The sequence below is a fragment of the Cynocephalus volans genome, chromosome 4 (assembly GCF_027409185.1).
Source record: "Cynocephalus volans isolate mCynVol1 chromosome 4, mCynVol1.pri, whole genome shotgun sequence".
NCBI classification, from domain to species: Eukaryota; Metazoa; Chordata; class Mammalia; order Dermoptera; family Cynocephalidae; genus Cynocephalus; species Cynocephalus volans.
In genome coordinates, this window is record NC_084463.1 from 168992512 (window position 1) to 169008633 (window position 16122).

A 16122-nucleotide genomic window follows, 5' to 3' on the forward strand; every position below is an offset into this window, starting at 1 on the left:
TAGCCAAAGCACTTTTTTCTCATACAATTTTTTCTACTACAGATGTATGAAATTTAGCAATTTGCTTTTTGGGGATTTGGGAGGGGAAAGAGAATTGAAAACAGCTAATTAAACAAGGGAGAACTAGGTTACTCAATCATGTCAGGCATTTTTTTAAAAGAACAGTGAAAATCAGTTCTAAAAGCTGAGGGTGGGAGGGGACACTTCATTGATAAAAATTAGCCTGATGCTGTGGTTTGAGTGTGTCCCCAAGCTCATGGTGGAACTTAACTCCCAATATGGTAGTGGAAGGTGGGGCCTTGAAGAGGTGATTGGATCTCAAGGACTGTGCCCTCATGAATGGATTGGTCCATTCATGGAGTAATGGGCTCACGGTTTAGTGGGTTGTCATAGGCATAGGCATGGTTCTGATGGCTTTATAAGGAGAGCAAGTGAGAAGGTTAGCTCTCTCTTTCCTGCAATTCTCGCCATGTGATACCCTGCATCACCAAGGGACTGCACATAACGCCACCACCAAGAAGACTGCCCTCACCAGATGCACCCCATGAGCCATGGACTTCCCAGCCTCCAAAACTGTTAAGAAATAAATTTCACTTCTTTATACATTACCTAGTTTCAGGTATTCTGTTATGAGCGATAGAAAACTGACTAATACAGCCTCTCATCTAAATCTCAGATCTTTCTCTCCTCTCTCCTAACTTTAGATGTCTACCATATCCCTCAATCCAAACATTCCTGTTACTCAAGTTAAGCAAGTTTGCAATCTAGCCAAGTGTTTTGTTTCACGTCACTCTAGTTGCACAAAACGTTTATTTGCACATCACCACCAGAAATATCCCTGATGGCTAACTGATATGCCCAAATTCATCTATGCCTTGTCTTTAACTATGTATAAAAAACTGAGTTCACACAAATGAAGGATATTTTCAAAATAAAGCCATTTTCCCATGTCGTGAAAGAAAAATATAATATAGGTAGCCTCTTTAATGCAATAGAAAGCAATAAACTTATAAAAACATCATCCCAAAAAGAGCTAAAATATTATAAAATCCCTAACAAATGCTCTGCTGGTGTGCATGTACGTACGTACACACACACACACACACACACACACACCAGTCACAAAATCACACAAGTACACACACACACACACACACACACACACACACACACCAGTCACAAAATCACACAAGTAAGTGCCAGTACCTATCTTCCTGTCCTCAAACCAGCACCTCTACTACCCTGTCATGGTGCAGTACTACCCCACTTGTCCCCACTCCCAGCTGCCCTTGTGCAGAAACAACTCGCACGACTCTGTGCAGCAGCCTTGGAGGTAGGGAGGGTGAAGAAAGGCGTTTGCAGCTTCACCCTGACTGCAGCAGGTGTAGCAGGGACCCCTGTCAATGAGAAAGGCAGCCATCATTCCAGTGACAGAGCCAGGCCCACAGTTCCACCACAAAAAAAGTTCAATTTCAGTCAATTTATTTATAAAAGACAAAATCTGTGGGAAAAAAGGCAGTTTTAGAAATATTTCTGCATATAATATAAAAGTGCTGGTTATGTGAAAACCAGACACATCCAATGTTTAAAGTTTTCTTTTTTTATTATTTTGCTTGAGTACTTGGATACAAATCTTTCAATAAACTATCTATTTTAATTCTGAGATTCAAACCACATAATCCTCCATTTTTATATAACCAAATATTCTAAATCTGTCACTTGAAATAGTACGCCCATGACTAAAAGTAAATTACCTTTTACACCACCAAATGATCCATAAGTCATATTGCAGGCTGTTCTCTGAAGATTATGTTCATACATCAATTTGATCTGATATTGGTTCCCATGTTCCACATTACCCAAAGTTCCTAAGGGGAAAAAATAAAAGGATTACTTTGTATTTGTTTACATTAAAAAATATTAATTTCTTCTCATCCTCTACACCAATTCTAAGTAATTAAATTTCAGTAAAATTTAAAATGACAAAGCACTAAAAATATTATGTATTATGAACAATTAGCATACTGATGACACAGAAAGCCAGCACAGTTAAAACAATTTAAGTCTCAGCTAGATTATACCATTAGAAGAAATTCTACCCTGGGGGACACTTTATAACCTATTTCCATTAGACAGACTACATCTGAGTAAAGTGTAATTGTTTAAATAACAACAAAACCTTCCAATTTCAATTATGAAATAAATGAGGTTAAGTTCCTTGCATTTATAAATACTAATAGAGCAAAGAAATGACTCAAAGTGTCTAAGGAAAAAATTCCGAACACTTACAAACAATTCATTTTCCTGCCTCAACTTTCAAAATACTCAAGCCCCTAATATTTTATATTCTAATTTAATGGAGAGATCTTCTAAGTTTCCCTCAGCAAGTAAACAGGACAATGTGTTTTATCTGAAGTCTGCCAAGAAGAATCCCCTTCAAAACAAAGAAAAATACTCTCGCTGCATTTAACAGAATATAAGTGCTACAATCACTTTCTAGTTCTTTCCAAATTAAAAAAAATTCTTTATCTGTATTTTAACCTCTGGTATTAAGCTTTTGTAAGAGAGTACTTATAATTACAGCATAGTTCAGTGATGAGGCAAGAACATTGAGTAAAAGAGGTGTTAGAAAGAAAAAAGGATCCAGAAAGCAATTTTTTCCATAAAGAAGCATCTTTGCCATTCATTCATTCAAAATGCAAAAGTTAAAGAAAATTTTTAACTTTCATAAGTCAAAGGAAATAGTCTCCAAAAGGGTAATATTTGATCATTAAAACAATCTAAATGTATTTACATGTATATGTGTATATATGTGTGTGTATAATGTATATACATATTTTTATATGAGCATTTATTTAATTAGGGTTTGTTTGTTTTTGTCCAGAAGGATTTTCTTTTTTTTTTTTTTTTTTTTTTTTAAATTTTATTTTGTCGATATACATTGTAGCTGATTATTGCTTCCCATCACCAAAACCTCCCTCCCTTCTCCCTCCCCCCCTCCCCCCCGACAATGTCCTTTCTGTTTGCTTGTTGTATCAACTTCAAATAATTGTGGTTGTTATATCTTCTTCCCCCACCCCCCCCCGGTTTGTGTGTGTGTGTGTATGTGTGTGTGTGAATTTATATATTAATTTTTAGCTCCCTCCAATAAGTGAGAACATGTGGTATTTCTCTTTCTGTGCCTGACTTGTTTCACTTAATATAATTCTCTCAAGGTCCATCCATGTTGTTGCAAATGGCAGTATTTCATTCGTTTTTATAGCTGAGTAGTATTCCATTGTGTAGATGTACCACATTTTCCGTATCCACTCATCTGATGATGGGCATTTGGGCTGGTTCCAGCTCTTGGCTATTGTAAAGAGTGCTGCGATGAACATTGGGGAACAGGTATACCTTCGACTTGATGATTTCCATTCCTCTGGGTATATTCCCAACAGTGGGATGGCTGGGTCGTATGGTAGATCTATTTGCAATTGTTTAAGGAACCTCCATACCATTTTCCATAGAGGCTGCACCATTTTGCAGTCCCACCAACAATGTATGAGAGTTCCTTTTTCTCCGCAGCCTCGCCAGCATTTATCGTTCAGAGTCTTTTGGATTTTAGCCATCCTAACTGGGGTTAGATGGTATCTCAATGTGGTTTTGATTTGCATTTCCCGGATGCTGAGTGATGTTGAGCATTTTTTCATATGTCTGTTGGCCATTTGGATATCTTCCTTAGAGAAATGCCTACTTAGCTCTTTTGCCCATTTTTTAATTGGGTTGCTTGTTTTCTTCTTGTAAAGTTGTTTGAGTTCCTTATATATTCTGGATATTAATCCTTTGTCAGATGTATATTTTGCAAATATTTTCTCCCACTCTGTTGGTTGTCTTTTAACTCTTTTAATTGTTTCTTTTGCTGTGCAGAAGCTTTTTAGTTTGATATAATCCCATTTGTTTATTTTTCCTTTGGTTGCCCGTGCTTTTGGGGTCGTATTCATGAAGTCTGTGCCCAGTCCTATTTCCTGAAGTGTTTCTCCTATGTTTTCTTTAAGAAGTTTTATTGTTTCAGGGTGTATATTTAAATCCTTAATCCATTTTGAGTTGATTTTAGTATACGGTGAGAGGTATGGATCTAGTTTCATTCTCCTGCATATCGATATCCAGTTATCCCAGCTCCACTTGCTGAAGAGGCAGTCCCTTCGCCACTGAATAGGCTTGGTGCCTTTGTCAAAGATCAGATGGCAGTAAGTGTGTGGGTTGATTTCTGGATTCTCTATTCTATTCCATTGGTCAGTGTGTCTGTTTTTATGCCAGTACCATACTGTTTTGGTTATTATAGCTTTGTAGTATAGCTTAAAGTCAGGTAGTGTTATGCCTCCAGCTTTATTTTTTTTGCTGAGCATTGCTTTGGCTATTCGTGGTCTTTTATTGTTCCATATAAATGTCTGAATAGTTTTTTCCATTTCTGAGAAAAATGTCTTTGGAATTTTGATGGGGATTGCATTGAATTTGTATATCACTTTGGGTAGTATGGACATTTTCACTATGTTGATTCTTCCAATCCAAGAGCATGGAATATCTTTCCATCTTCTTGTATCCTCTCTAATTTCTCTCAGCAGTGGTTTGTAGTTCTCATTATAGAGATTTTTCACCTCCTTGGTTAACTCAATTCCTAAGTATTTTATTGTTTTGGTGGCTATTGTAAATGGGCAGGCTTTCTTGATTTCTCCTTCTGCATGTTCACTATTGGAGAAAAGAAATGCTACTGATTTTTGTGTGTTGATTTTGTATCCTGCTACTGTGCTGAAATCATTTATCAATTCCAACAGTTTTTTTGTAGAGGTTTTAGGCTGTCCGATATATAGGATCATGTCATCTGCAAACAGGGACAGTTTGACTTCATCTTTTCCAATCTGGATGCCCTTTATTTCCTTCTCTTCTCTGATTGCTCTGGCTAGTACTTCCAACACTATGTTGAATAGGAGTGGTGAGAGTGGGCATCCTTGTCTAGTGCCTGTTCTTAAAGGAAAAGCTTTCAGCTTTTCCCCATTCAGGATGATATTGGCAGTGGGTTTGTCATATATGGCTTTAATTATGTTGAGATACTTTCCCTCTATACCTAACTTATAGAGGGTCTTTGTCATGAATGAGTGCTGAACTTTATCAAATGCTTTTTCAGCATCTATAGAGATGATCATATGGTCCTTGTGTTTGAGTTTATTAATATGGTGTATCACATTTATTGATTTGCGTATGTTGAACCAACCTTGCATCCCTGGGATGAATCCCACTTGATCGTGATGAATAATTTTTCGTATGTGTTGCTGTATTCTGTTTGCTAGTATTTTAGTGAGGATTTTTGCATCTATATTCATCAAGGATATCGGCCTGTAGTTTTCTTTTTTGGTTATATCTTTACCTGGTTTTGGTATCAGGATGATGTTTGCTTCATAGAATGAGTTTGGGAGATTTGCGTCCGTTTCAATCTTTTGGAATAGTTTGTAAAGAATCGGTGTCAATTCCTCTTTGAATGTTTGGTAAAATTCTGCTGTGAATCCATCTGGTCCTGGGCTTTTCTTTGTTGGGAGCCTTCTGATAACAGCTTCAATCTCCTTTATTGTTATTGGTCTGTTCAAATTTTCTACGTCTTCACGGTTCAGTTTTGGGAGCTTGTGTGTGTCCAGAAATTTATCCATTTCCTCCAGATTTTCAAATTTGTTGGCGTATAGTTGTTTATAGTAGTCTCGAATGATTCCTTGTATTTCAGATGAATCAGTTGTAATATCGCCTTTTTCATTTCTAATTTTTGTTATTTGAGTCTTCTCTCTTCTTTTTTTTGTTAGCCATGCTAATGGTTTGTCAATTTTATTTATCTTTTCAAAAAACCAACTTTTTGATTCGTTGATCTTTTGAATTGTTTTTTGGTTTTCAATTTCATTCAGTTCTGCTCTGATCTTAATGATTTCTTTCCATCTGCTAACTTTAGGATTGGATTGTTCTTGTTTTTCTAGTTCTTTAAGGTGAAGTGTTAGGTTGTTCACTTGCCATCTTTCCATTCTTCTGAAGTGAGCATTTAATGCAATAAATTTTCCCCTCAATACTGCTTTTGCAGTATCCCACAGGTTTTGGTATGATGTATCATTGTTTTCATTAGTTTCAATAAACTTTTTGATTTCCTGCTTGATTTCTTCTTGGACCCATATGTCATTAAGTAGAATGCTGTTTAATTTCCATGTGTTTGTATAGTTTCCAGAGTTTTGTTTGTTATTAATTTCTAGTTTTAATCCATTGTGGTCTGAGAAGATACATGGGATAATTCCAATTTTTTTGAATTTATTGAGACTTGATTTGTGACCTAATATGTGATCTATCCTGGAGAATGATCCATGTGCTGATGAGAAGAATGAATATTCTGAGGTTGTTGGGTGGAATGTTCTGTAGATATCTGCCAATTCCAATTGGTCTAGAGTCTTGTTTAGATCTTGTGTTTCTCTACTGATTCTTTGCCTAGATGATCTGTCTAATATTGACAGTGGAGTGTTCAGGTCCCCTGCTATTATGGTATTAGTGTCTATTTCCTTCTTTAGGTCTAATAGAGTTTGTTTTATAAATCTGGCTGCTCCAACATTGGGTGCGTACATATTTATGATTGTTATGTCTTCTTGATGGATCAGTCCTTTTATCATTAAGTAGTGTCCCTCATTGTCTCTTTTTATGGTTTTTAGTTTAAAGTCTATTTTGTCAGATATAAGAATAGCCACTCCAGCTCGTTTTTCTTTTCTGTTTGCATGGTAAATCTTTTTCCATCCTTTCACTCTTAGTCTGTGTGAATCTTTATGGGTGAGGTGGGTCTCTTGTAGGCAGCATATAGTTGGGTCCTGCTTTTTGATCCAGTCAGCCAGTCTGTGTCTTTTAATTGGGGAATTTAAGCCTTTAACATTAAGAGTTGTTATTGAAAGGTGTTGATTTATTCCTAGCATTTTATTGGTTGTTTGGTTGTCTTAGGTCCTTGCTTTCTGATTTACTGTTTGGTTTCTTTGTTTGTTGGTTCCTTAGGTTGTAGATAGTGTTTTTGTTAGCTTGTTTTCTCTTCATGAATGCCATTTTTATTGTACTAGCGGGTTTAGATTTTTCTTAGGTTTTTATGGCAGTGGTAGTTATTTTTCAGGAACCAAACCCAGTACTCCCTTGAGGATTTCTTGTAAGGGTGGTCTTGTGGTAGTGAACTCCCGCAGTTTTTGTTTGTCTGAGAAATATACTATTTGCCCCTCATTTCGGAAGGATAGCCTTGCAGGGTAGAGTATTCTTGGCTGGCAATCTTTGTCTTTTAGTATTTTGAAAATATCATCCCATTCCTTTCTAGCTTTTAGGGTTTGTGATGAAAAGTCTGATGTTAACCTGATTGGGGCTCCCTTATAGGTGATTTGACGCTTCTCTCTTGCAGCTTTTAAGATTCTCTCTTTGTCTCTGAGTTTTGCCAATTTGACTATGACATGTCTTGGAGAAGGCCTTTTTGGGTTGAATACATTTGGAGATCGTTGAGCTTCCTGGATCTGAAGATCTGTGATTTTTCCTATACCTGGGAAGTTTTCTGCCACTATTTTGTTGAATATGTTTTCAATGGAATCTCCATTTTCCTCCCCTTCTGGAAAACCCATGACTCGGATATTTGAGCGCTTGAGGTTGTCTGATATCTCTCTCAGATTTTCTTCCATGTCCTTGATTCTTTTTTCTTTCTTTTTGTCTGCTTGTGTTATTTCAAACAGCCCATCTTCAAGTTCAGAGGTTCTCTCTTCAACTTCGACAAGCCTGCTGGTTAAACTCTCCGTTGTGTTTTTTATTTCGCTGAATAACTTCTTCAGTTCAGCAAGTTCTGCTACATTTTTTTTCAGGACATTGATTTCCTTGTATATTTCCTCTTTCAGATCCTGTATACTTTTCCTCATTTCATCATGATGTCTAGCTGAGTTTTCTTGTATCTCATTCAGTTTCCTTAGAATTATCACTCGAAATTCCTTGTCAGTTATTTCAAGGGCTTCTTGTTCTATAGGATCTAGAGTATGAGATTTATTAACTTTTGGTGGTGTACTTTCTTGATTTTTTGTATTTCTGGTGTCTTTTTTTTGGTGTTTATTCATTGTGACAGGGGGTTTCACAGTCCACCGGTTTGAGACTAATGACTAACTAGGATGTTGCTGTGGTTGCCAATTTGGTATGGCTCCCGCCGTGACTGCTCAGTTGGCCTCTAGTGTCTTGTGTGTGTGGTTGCCTCGGGTCTTGGGCTTCTCCGGGGATCCACCTTTCTGGTCAGCTTGTACTCTGCTGGGCTGGTGGATCACGCACCACAGGGTGTGTGATCTCTGTTGAGCTTTCACTTTCTGTACAGGACTTCTCCCCGTTCCGTGTGCTCTGGCCCAGGCTGTTAGATCGTGCAGTGGCGACCCCACCGGGTGTGTGGTTTCTGTCGAGTCTCCGCCTCCCTGGCCGCACGTCTCCCCCCTCTGTGCACACTGTGCTGGGCTGGGGTGTGTCTTCTGCACCCCTCGTCTATCAGCTGGGCCTTCAAGACCCTGCTCAGCACCGCCTCGCCCAGGAAGTCTACCAGGTTTCTGCTAGGCACAGACGACCGGTCTCTCTGGGTGCCTTTGTAGCACTGTGTAGATCTTTCTCGGGTCTTGTTCACCTTTGTATCCCGCCGGTATAAACCGAGTCTAGTGCCCGCCTGCAGCCTGCTCTCCGGTAGGTTCTAGCGGACCTGGGAACTCTCCTACCACACTATTCCCAACCAGAAATTCGTTAGGCTTTTTTCCAAACTGGTGGTCGCAGAGATGGTATCTGCCTCCCAGTAACAGGAAGTTTACCGGGCCGGAGACCAGGGTGTGGTGGAGTGACAGTCGGCCCGCCCGTATTTCCTAGCCCTCCCAACACTGGTCGGGACGCCCCACACCCCCAGCCCCGCCAGAGAACCGCGGAGGGAGTGGGAGAGGAGGCCGGCCCGCAGGGTCCGGAAAGCCCCGCGCCAGGCCAAGCAAATGGGCTCAGTGATGGCCGATCAGGGCGGAGCTGCCCGCACCTGGGAAAATGGAGGCAGCACTGGGGCAATGAGTGGCCTGGTGGTGCAGGCGGGAGCCGGGTGGGCAACCACCCCCCGAACAGAGCTATGCCAGGGATCACTCACAGTGCTGTGCCAGGTCGGGCGCTCGCTCTGTCTCTGGTTTGTTGCCTTCCGTGTTCTCGGCGCTGCCGCCTCGGGCTGTTCAGTCGCGGCGCCGCTCGGGCACTCCCAGGAATCTTCTTTAATGCCGGCCTGAAACCTCGAATCCTGAATAGGGCAGCTGGCCGCCTTCAGTGCGGCCCCAGCCTCCGGGATCCTGGCTGCATCCACAGCAGCCCTGGCGCCGTGTTCCCTGTTTCAAGACTCGCTTTTGCAGCTAAGAATCAGTTCTTTTCCTGCTCCACACTTCAAAGCTGTTGCCGGTAAATGAGGCAGCCTCTCCTGCCGGGGGCAAAGTGGCGTTGAGCCCCCACGACCGGCCAGCAGCAGCAGTCCTTCCTTAAGAGATGGCCAGAGGAAGGTCCACAAGTTTCCCGGCTGCCTGAGGCCCAGTGGCCACCTTTTCCACCTCAGCTACTCCGCGCCAGCCGCCGCAGCCGCCGCCATCTTGAAACTCAAGGATTTTCTAACATACAATGAGGCTGTAAAAATATTTTATCTCCATTTTAGAATTGAAGCATGTTAAGTTCAAAAAAATTTTTAAGAAATTTCCCCCAAATCACAGAGCTGATAAAGGACACAACACTCAAAGCAGATTTAGAAGCAGGCACGACATATCCTGGTGCCTGGGTGTCCCCCATTTAACAACTTTCAGGGAACTTGGTCCTCCACCCAGTAAAGGTTATACCTTCTGCGGGTATTGCCAATAACAATTTCCCAAAAGAAAGTAGCATCAATAACATAAAATTTTCAGTGAAGGGTGCCAGAAGATGCCACCCCAAAATAGGCCTTTTTAGCCTGTGGATTATTTTGAGCTAAAGGCTATTGAGAAAGAAAACACCCTGAAAACAGGGTACAAGTTTTCCTTTTATAAAGGAAATTTAGATTTATAAAGGTAATTTCCATGTATACAGAGTCTCCCTCTGCAGTACAGGAAGAAGAGGACTCAACCCTCATCAGTGAAGAAGGCTCTGACTTAAATCTACAAAATAAAACTAACTAAACAACCCTTGTTTACTATGCTTTTCCTGGTCCCCTTCCCATAACTTGCCTTCCCCATCCAGAAACCCCAAACCCACTTTCTTTTGTTTAGCCTAAAATGGTACTTAAGCCCAAGAGCTAATGCACTCATCGCTGGACACTGCCAGTGTCCACGTGCAACGCACACATTAATAAACTTCTGCTTGTTTTTCTGCTTTGTCTTTAGCCAGTTTAGTTTATAGGCTCTGGCTGGAGAACTTAAGATAGGTAGAGGAAAAGATCTGTTTCCTCCCTACACCACTTGTACCTTTCTCAGCCTGGCCTTCCCTCTCCCTCTACAAGGTGAAGGGTTGTGTGAAGTTAAACTATGTTTGTTCTGAAGATGCTCCTGTACCCTGAGTCCCTACATAAACAAACAAACAAAAAAACAGCAACCTAACTTAGTACATAAACAAGCAAAGCCTAACAGGAGTAATCTCAGCCCATCACAGAAGCCAAACCTTAGAACCTCAGCCAATCACAGGTGGCCAACTGGTCAGACCATGTTCAAATAAGGCAAACGCCCAGCTGTAACCAATCCAGCTGTTTCTGGACCTCACTTCCAGATCTAATTTAAACAAAAAAATTTTCTGGAAAATCAGTTTCCAGTGCAATTTTAGATAACAGCTGAGCAATCTAAGGATGTTAAATGAACTCAAAGCCATTACAGAGTAAATAAAGGTTCATTGTGTTAAATAACCAAATTAGATTACATAAGCCTGTCAAAAGTAAAAACACATCTTTTTTGCCCTTCTCATGGCCACCATTAAAATTCTATAACTATGCAAGATACTTAATAATATTTGTTGAGAAGTACATAATTTTTGGAAGAGAACATTTAAGAGAACATAATCAATATGGCTTAAGCTCACACATCTGTAAACACTGAAGCCCATCAAAAAGGAATCTGAGATGCCATGTGATGCTTTCCTTCAACAGAGGATAAAGTGACCTAACTACAGGTCAGTAAGACCCTGTTGCTTCTCTATATCAAGCATACATTTGACGACATATCACCCACCAAAAATAAGTCAGCACACTAGCCTCTGACAATTAAGGGTTGTTTGGTATGTCCAGGAGTCTGACTTTAGAAGGTCTCCTCTAGTTTGCCTCAAATCTTGTTAGAAGCACACAGATAATAAAACAAATAATATAAGAAAAAAAAGTATTTGGGAGGGGGGTAGTTGGGGGGAAGGATGTCAAGTTCGGCTAACACTTTCATCTGCTGATACCAGTGGTTTTACTTAAACTAGAAAATGTGCTTCCCCTATTACAGTAAAAGCAAGGTAAAAGTTCAGTCTAGAACCTCAAGAAACATACTCAAGAGAACAAAAGCACTAACGTCCTATGCTTTTCAATTTAAGCCAAACCAGAAAAAATGTACACATTGTCAGCCTACATATCATAAGAGGCTGAAGAAATCAAAGACAGAATGGAAAGGAGGTGGGGCATAAGAGAACGCGGTTTGGACAACTCTCGTCCCCAGAGAATGCAAAGCTTTTTAAATGAATGCAAAAAATAAAAGAGCAATAAAACCACCATTCCCATGGCAAATAACTTTCATTTCAACACTTATTTGAAGGAAGATACCAATGTCCCATAAACACATTGTCACTAAACACGCCAGCTTCTTTCAGTAGGCTTTTTTGATAAGCACACATCTTATCCCTAGTCTATGCCCTAAGCCCCAAGGGAACTCTACAAAGTCTGTCTTGTGGGCCATAGTTCAAACCAGGGAAGGCTAAGAGTTCCTAAAATGCCCCTCCCCTCTGCCCTGCTTAGAGCCCCCATGGAGCCACCAGAAGGGACTAATTTCCCCAGGAAGTATTCAGGATGACTGTAACTGTGGGCATTTACAGACCTCCTCCCTGGCCTGTGTAACTCAGTAAAATATCAGTGGCAGTTAACAAACAGGCTTGCGATCAAAACAGAGCAACAACTAGATCCATGCAATAAAGTAGCCTATATCATACCTTCTCCATTATTCTGGAATACCAAGTATATGCCCTGTCACTACAAGGAACAACATCTTTTACCATGAAACCAATTAGAATGCACTCTATCGGGCCTCCGATATAAAAAGTAGAAAAGAAAACGACAGTTGTAACAGAGAAGGAGAAGAAAACAGCACATGGTGATGAGTAATAAAGAGCCTCAACACTGCCCAGAAATGTGTTCACTCATTCATTCAACAAGTACTTACTGGAGGTCTACCATGTACCATATGCCAGGTTACCAAGCCTGCCTTAGAAATCTAACAGATCTTTACCCCAAAAAGAGATTGCCCAAGAATACCCAGCTCAGTGATAGTAAGTATGAATCATTACTCACATTGAAAGCAAAACACAAAGAAAGCCCAAATCAAGAGAATGAGTCTGAGAAATCCAAACCCTAGAAGCTAATATTAAGAGCAAACTCCAAAAGAGAGCATCTTTTGTATAAGGAATTACCCCACGGACACTTGGCTATATCACACCATTAAAAATTTCCCCAATACTGACATCCATAAAAATGTCTCAACTTGAACTAAAATTTATCTAACAACAGAAATAAAAAAATTTAAGTTACCTTTTAAACTTAATAAGGGCCAAAATGCTGAGACCAAACCTTAATTAACTACTATACTTGAACCACGTCACTAAATGAAATCTGATTAAACCTCAAAGTAAGTGCCTTGAAGTCTGGTTGAGTGAAGACAACCAAAAGCCAAGAAATTGGAACTGTAAAGAGAAAACACTTTAGGTTCACCAAAGAAAATGTATTGCAAACCATTATGACTCAGCATCTAGTGAATTTTGTTGTTACTGTTGAACATTTAAGTCTCAAATGTCCTAAGTACCCAGGATTGACCTCTATTAGTCATAGGCAATCCTGGACACAATTCCTGGGAGGAAGATTATACGGTACCGTCTGCTAGAAATATAAGTACACACAGAAACAATAGAGCAGGAAAATGTAAATTGCGTAAGTATCTGAAAGAATAAACAAACAATGGGAAATGCTAACCAAGACAAGGAAATCTTCACGAATGTTTGTGTTCACTACCACTTCAGTGCTAGGGAAGATCTACTCTTTTATAATATTAAGAAACTCAGTTTGTAATATAAATTCTACATTAGAAAACAAACGTTTCTTACCTGAGACAGAGTAGACACAAAGTTTTCTAGAATGCAACACAGCCAAATAAAGCATTTCAGTACCTCTGAAAAATGGGAAAAGTTTTAAAATTTTTTAAATTAGTTTCAGATGTAACAAAATAATTTCAAAAAGATTGCATAATTGCAGCCATTGAGTAAACAAAAAAAATCATTAGATAACATTCTAAACTGAAAAATAAATGTAACAATAAACAGCCAATTTGACAATCCCAGAGATTCAAGTATTCTGCCTCGAGGAGCTGCCTTCAGATTGAGCCTCCAAGAAAGAGTCAGATCTCAGGCCCCTTCATGAGTGCTCTCCTGCAATAAAGAGATCCAAGTTCTGGTTCCGGTTATTTGAACTAATTCACCTGTGACTTTGGGCATGTTGCTTAATCTCCCTGAGCCCGTTTCCCCTTCTGGAATATAGGAGGTTTCAATTAAATGAAATAAAATCACGTGAAAGCCCCTTGTAGGATATAAAGCACCATAAATGCTAATCATTAGTAGTAAATGGCATATATAACTTCCAGCTCTAAAATTTTATTAAAGGTATTGAAAATACTTCAGTTTGGACTAAACCTCAAATGGAAATAAACTACCAGTGTCATCACTATACTTCCCAGTCCATAACAAGTGGTTTCCAGACACAACAACATAGCACAGTCTAAAAATCCTAAATTCAGTCTTTAAGAGCCAAGCCAGTAGATGTTAATGAGCAAAGGGTGTATATGGCTGTGATTAACTGGAGATTGGGGCTGGATAAGGGAGGTGGCTACTACTTGGTTCTGGGCCTGTGGCCAGATATCCACACTTTTGAAGAAAAACCAGAAAGCAGGGATTTTATGTGAAACCTCCTGTTTCTTAAACGTTGGCAGCTTTTCTAAATTTAAAACACTGCAGGCCCACATGTGCAAGCAGGAATCCAGTGTACAACCTGTGACACAAACTCTGTTCTAAACGACAAGGACTGTAACTGAAGTCTGAGACCTGGACTGGGGTTCTGATTCTGCATCTTATTAAACGTATAATCATTTCATCATTCAGTGTGTTAGTAACTCATTACAAAATAAGAATTGTATTAGATAATATCTGCAAAACATTGGTACAAGCGATATATAAATACTCATCACTCATTCTGCTACCAGAAAATGCAAATATACACAACAATCACATAACTGATATCACCTTCAAATTTTTTTCATATGTACCCTAGACACTCAAAACAATTTTTCAGGAAAAGGGCATGATGTCATGGAAAGATAGTGAAGTATGGAGTCAGAGAGACCTGGGTCTGAATCTGATCTGTGTGACCTCACTTTCTGAGCTTTAGTTTTCCTTCTCTCTAACTGCAGATCATATCTGCCTTACAGATACGAATGTTGAGACAATATTTATATAGGCGTAATACAGTATCCACTCATTAATGTTAATCTCCTCCTCTTCCAACAAATAATCATATAGATGAGAGCTACACTTAAGGACTACTGTCAAGAATGACTGTTGATGGCATTTTACTTTTTTTTGGCAGCTGGCCAGTACAGGGATCAAACCCTGGACCTTGGTCTTACCAACACCACACTCTAACCAATTGAGCTAACCAGCAGCTGCACATTTCATTTTTTTTTTAATGTAAACATAAAAATGATTTTTAGAAGCAAGAATCTCCTTACTTTATAAATCTATACGTCTAATACGTGCTAGGTACAGATGGACATCAAATCCTCATCTGCTTTTAGATGGTGTAGATATTTCCAACCACATTAATCACAAAATCTGATACAGCCTGTCATATATCCATGCTGCAGCTTCCCAACAGAATGAAACCTATCACTGGAAGAAGGTTCACACTCATGAGTGAGTGACTGGTTTTCCAGCAGGAGTCAGGGCCCGAAAAAATGGCATGGCATGTGGGGCCAATAAATAATGATGGGCAAATGGAGTGAGCCAAAATCCAGAGCTCAGTGCACTGTCCAGAATTAAGATGGCAAAGGAGGGCTCAAAAAGAGGTTCTGCCTACATGATAACTTTTCACAATACTTCTAAATGATTTAGAAATACAGGCTTAATTTTAAGAAAATTCCGGTATGAAAATAAGATAAAATCAGCAATATCATCAATAAAGAAAAAGCAGACATATTACACAAAGTTCACACTGAACAGTTTTCTAAAACAAAGTTTTCTAAAATAAATTAGTCTTAAAAGTAAACTATGTTGAAACAAAACTCTTGTATGGCAAAGACTTACTTTGTGGGTTGAGCTGACTTTTTTCAAGAAACTATGGGACCTCTCTACTCCAAATAAGTGATTTGTTTTAGATTTTCAAGGTTATGAGCCAAAAAGTAATGGCTATCTGCTACTTTGTCTAATGATTTAAACACTTACATAACTTGGATGATTTGTTCTTTAAGTAAGTAAATACTTCTATTTCTTCATTTGGTTGTTTTCAAAACCTTATTTCTTTTCCTTTAAGCTTCTGATATGTCTAGCATCTTAGGTCTAATACTATAAAAAGAACCTAAATTATTCTATCTTAAATGTACAGGTTTCCACATAAAAAGCTTTCAGTATTTGAGGAATGTCTAGGCGATATTATGCAGAAAATGTGTGGAATTCATGGACAGTCTTCTTTGAAGAATCTACAAAAGAGACACAGTAAGGGATTGACATCCTCTATGTAAAATGAAATACCAGAATTAGTGGACTTTACTTACGAAAGAAATTTTCCTACTTCCACTTGAAGTATTGGATCTCATAGATGCACTTCTA

General features: G+C 39.2%; 1 long non-coding RNA gene across 1 annotated transcript; it reads right to left on the reverse strand.

Moving 5' to 3' along the window:
- Nucleotides 1-1267: 1267 nt before the first annotated feature.
- LOC134377297 (uncharacterized) lies at nucleotides 1268-16107 on the reverse strand. Its single transcript, XR_010023439.1, has 4 exons — nucleotides 16068-16107; nucleotides 13354-13418; nucleotides 1755-1868; nucleotides 1268-1397 (listed from the first exon to the last, which is right to left on the reverse strand). It is a non-coding gene; the product is annotated as an uncharacterized LOC134377297 (long non-coding RNA).
- Nucleotides 16108-16122: the final 15 nt, after the last annotated feature.